The sequence below is a fragment of the Equus asinus genome, chromosome 14 (assembly GCF_041296235.1).
Source record: "Equus asinus isolate D_3611 breed Donkey chromosome 14, EquAss-T2T_v2, whole genome shotgun sequence".
NCBI classification, from domain to species: domain Eukaryota; kingdom Metazoa; phylum Chordata; class Mammalia; order Perissodactyla; family Equidae; genus Equus; species Equus asinus.
In genome coordinates, this window is record NC_091803.1 from 31,888,699 (window position 1) to 31,893,444 (window position 4,746).

A 4,746-nucleotide genomic window follows, 5' to 3' on the forward strand; every position below is an offset into this window, starting at 1 on the left:
CCATTTCCATAATGGGTTTCTGGTTCCATTTTAAAACTCTTAGACATAAGTCACCTGTTTTGTTTCCTATTTCACACCAGAAATGTTCAGTGTCTTCACTAGGGTCGTGCTTATCCGCAGGTATAGATATTTGTCAAAGCATACTGAGTTGCAATCTTAAGGCGGACGTGCATCACTATGTATAATTTAATGCAAATTGAAAAAAAACTGTGGCATGAAGATCAGCAGCTGAAGGACAACGTGGACGGTATGGAACACATAGTAAAAAGCTCAGAGGCAATGGGTACTTTCTATTAGCACACCTGCTCACACATGTACACGTGGAGGTAGGTTGGAGATGACAGCCTTTAGAGCAGCTATCATGGCAGCTGACAGTGAAGTGGCAGGAGTGGCACCTGGCACTGGGAAAGTCACTGAAGCAGAGGGAGAAGAGCCCAACCACGGTGGTTGGAAGAAGTCTTCTGGAAGAACAGAGGCACCTGGAGGGATGGGTGACTGCAGATGAGGCATTAGTAAGGTCCCAGGTAAGGCCTCAGAGTTTACGGGCACACCCTCCCTGTTGGAGGGCCCTCCCACAAGCTGGCATTGGCTGGGAACGCCTCATAGTGCTTTGACTCGTAGCCACATGCAGTCACCAGTGACCTGACACATGGTGGGACAGTCCAAGTGAGCTGGACACTCTTCGTGGATCGCAACAGGTCAGTGCTGTGAACCACAGCGATGGCCTTCTGGTTTGGTGGCCTCGGCTCTGGCTTAGGCCATTCCCTGGGGCGAGTGGGCAGCAGTGTGGATTCCCTCACCGGACACATCACTAACTTCACCAAAGATGTGCTGAGGAAGGGGACGAAAAGGTGGAAGACTTCCCTGACTCGGGGAGAAAGGAGACGGAAGACATTCAGGCAACTGTACCATCCTAGAAGGAGAGACCATCAACTCCAGCTTTGAGAGACACCAAAACTTTATAGGAAACCCTAGAGGAAGAAGACACAAGGCTTGCCTCCCTGAAAGAAGAAAATAGTCACCAGAAAGAAGAACTGGAGCGACTGAGAGAACAGGCTCCAGCCGCACCTGTGGTTGACCCTAAAATGCTAGACGCTATTACACAACTAACATGTGAGGTCTCTGAGTCGAATGTGATAAAAGGTCATATGGAGGAGCAAACAAAACATGGTCAAAAGATAACCGAAGAGCAAAAGCAGAGGAAGACACAACGACTTCCATCTTTCCTAGAGCAGAAACAGGAAAAGGATGATCTGAAATACCAGCACAAGCAAATGCATAGGAAACACACACAACTCTATTCAGCCAAAGATGAGGAAATTGACAATTTGCAAAACACCACAGAACAAATCAAAACACAGTTGCCTGAAAAATCCCAGCACATTCAAACAGAACATTCTGAGATTTTTTTAAAAAACAAAATTTCAGGGTCTTACATAACAAGTGGAAGTGAAAAGTATAGTTTCTGTAAAGCCGAAGGTAAAAGATTAGAAAAAGAAAGAAAAGAGCAACAATGGGAGATGAAATTTCAAATTGAAAAGACAGTCCCTTTAACTGAGCAGACTGATCAGCCATACGAAGATGAGACTGGTCAATGAGCTCAGATGATCCAGCAAAAAGACTGGGAGAGCCAGGGGCTTCCCGCTCGGATAGCTTCACGTGCCTCCATCCAGGATGTGGGGGACCTCCAGAAGCAACTGCAAGCCTATGCTTTGGAAAGGGAACGAGTGTTAGCTGTTTTCCACGAGAAGGTGAGAGAAAACAGCAACTTCAAAAAAAGAGAGTATCACAAAATGATGGATCTGCTGGTTGCCAAAGGAGCAGACCTTGTGAGGCTGCAAGATGAAAATCAAAAACGGTGCACTCGATTTGAAAGCAGTGGTGAGGATATGTTTAGAGAAACGATCCAGAACTTACCACACCTCATCCAAGCCAAAGACATTCAAATCGGTGCCTTGAGCCAGAAATGTCAGACTTTACTCACCACCTTGCAAACGTCCAACACTGGCAATGAGGTTCGAGGTGTTAACATGAATCAGTTGGAGGAGCTTCTATAGGAACGGGACACATTAAAGCATCAAGTCGACGTGCTGGAGGAGTGGCAGCGGCTGGTGCTGACCGTGGTGCACAATCTGCAGCGGGAGTCATCCCAACTTCAGAAAGAACTCCCACCACTCAAGGCACGGGCCTTAGTGGACAGCGAGGAGAAGTCTCGGCTACAGATGCACTCTGCCGCCCAGATCCCCCATTCTCAAGGGGATGCGACCCAACTCAAACTCTTGGGGAAGAAATTAGTACAAATGCAGCTCAGCCTAGAGCAGCTCTGCAATGCCAAGGAGGCTCTTCTGGGTACACCTGACATCACGACACCACAGCCACCCGCCACATCATCGCTGACTTCTGAGGCAGCCAGCTCTAAGGAGGCAATTAAGTCTGATGTAGTGGGCGAGTCTTCGAGAGGGCTGCCAGCAGAGATAGAAGCCTTAAAGAAAGCCAAGGAGGAAAAAGACGCAGCCATCAGAAGCCTCCAGGAGGAGACTCAGAGACTGTCTGAGGCGATGGCCGCCACCTCGGAACTGGAGAGAGAACGACACACACAGACGGATTCCGAAATTCAGCAGCTCAAGGAGAAACAAGACGTTTTGCAGAACATGCTTCAGGACAAAGAGCTCTTAATGAATGCGAAAAGGGAAGAATTCCTTTCTTTTGAGTGAAAATGTCAGGACCCAAGCGAGCGAAAACGAACTTTTGAAGCAGGCGGTGACAAACCTGAAGGAGAGAATAGTCCATCTTGAAGTGGATACCTGCCAAGTAAAACAGGAAAATGCAAAACTACTGGAAAGGTCCAGGGAGAAGGAAACCAAAAACCACGCGTTACAAGAGACAAATATGCACCTCTCTATGATGCTGAGGGAGAAGGAATTCGAATGTGTCGCTGTGAAGAAGAAGGCTCTCGCTTTTGAGCGCCTCCTGAAAGAAAAAGAACAGGGAATTAAGCCAGCTTTTCAATGCAGTGACCTCCATGCAGGAAAAGACCATTCTGTTTCAACAGGAGAGAGATGAGGTCGTGCTGACGCTGAAACAGGAACAAGGGGAAAACTGTGCCCTGCGGGAGGAGGTTCACCTTTTACGGGACAAGGAAGTGCACTTAAGCCAGGAGCTGAGGAAATCTCGGACACAGGCTTCAGAAGACGAAGACTCGCATCTCCGGGCAGCGGGGCTGGCAGAAGGCAGAGCGGCTCAACTCAGGAGGAAAGTCACAATGCTAGAGGAGAAGCTCCTCTCATCTTCCCACGCAATGCAAAAGGTGAGCCAGCAGGCCAGTGCCCTTGCAGGGTCCTTGCAGGAACAACTGAATGCTGTCACCAAGCAGAAAGAGGAAACTGTCCCCCAGCTTTCTGCCTCCCGGGAAGCAGAAAAGCAGTACACTGGAGCCCTAGCTGACCTGAAGCTGGTCCTGGCCGAATGGATCGAAAAGGCAGATGGTCTGGAAGGAAACCGGATGTCGCTGCATGGACGGCTGGAGAAAGCGCCTGCCGCCTCACGCCTGCAGGAGGAGCAGATCGGAGAACTGCACCAACAAAACGAGGCTCGACAGGAAATGCTGGAGGACGTCCAAAAGAAGTGGACCGACTTAGTGAGCACCCTGGAAGGAAAAGCAGACAAGGCCCTCCTGAGAAAGCTCTCCATGGACGCCTTTCAAACTGCAAGACACGAACGCCGGGAAGCGTTCCGAAGGATGGGAAGCACCCTGGGTGTGGAAAGGGAGGAAATGGAGAATTGCTGCAGGAAGAGCCAGGCGGCCTTACCAGATGGGTGACCGGGCGGCTCGGATCCCACAGTGCCCCTGACATGCCTCGGAGACCCAATCAGCAATCCGAGCTCAAGAGTTCCTTCTCGGAACTTTTTGTGAATTTTCTAGAAACTGAGTCTCAGGGAGCTTCTCCACCACGACAGCTGCCCGCTCAGCCCAGGAAGCGTCCAGAAGCACCCGCAAGGAAGAAACTGGCTAAGAACATGGCACCTCTTCTGAGAACTGCCCTCGCAGCCACCCCCAGAAGATCGGACGGGAGTCCCTGTTGCACAGCTGTGTCTCTCATCAACCCACCCGGCCCCGGAACCCGAGGGTCTAGGCACCTTCTTTTAGACGCTGTGACCGACATCGTGCCCATGGGCACACCTTTGGTGCTGCCACCTGCCAAGAGTGCTGCCGGGCTGCTCAAAGGTCTGTCCAAGCCCTAGAGACTCCCCAAGCCGCAGAAGAGACGGTGCTTCCAGGAAAGGCAGTCACTCGCTGCGGGTTCCTTAGCACAAACTGGCCTTGTGGTAAAGGTCATAGATTTCTTCGCAGCTTTACTTGAAGTTTCATAGAAACACTCTTCATATTTATTTAAAAAGTGTCTGGTAAGGTATTCACCCACCTGAATGCTGAAACCAGCATTTGCTTCTTGGGTGAGTGGGCATCGGTGTGATTGGAGGCTGTGGTCAAGGACACTTTCCATGCTGTTCGTCTTGTCTTCATTGTTTAAAGAGCAGGGATTTTCAGGTATACCTTGGGTAATTAGATCATTAACTTCTGTTAGTGCTCAAAAGTTATAAAACACATGGGTGCACACTCTTTGTATAAGAAAAAATGTGAACAGCAGAAAAGTGCAAGATGCATAAAAATTGGAAATTGAAAGTTCAGCTTTGCTGGCTCAGTCCCACCCCTCTTTCCACGGCCTGGAAACCACTCGATTGGGAAGC

General features: G+C 49.7%; 1 pseudogene; it reads left to right on the plus strand.

Moving 5' to 3' along the window:
- The first annotated feature begins 720 nt into the window (after window positions 1–720).
- LOC139040109 (thyroid receptor-interacting protein 11 pseudogene) lies at window positions 721–4,539 on the plus strand (annotated as a pseudogene).
- Window positions 4,540–4,746: the final 207 nt, after the last annotated feature.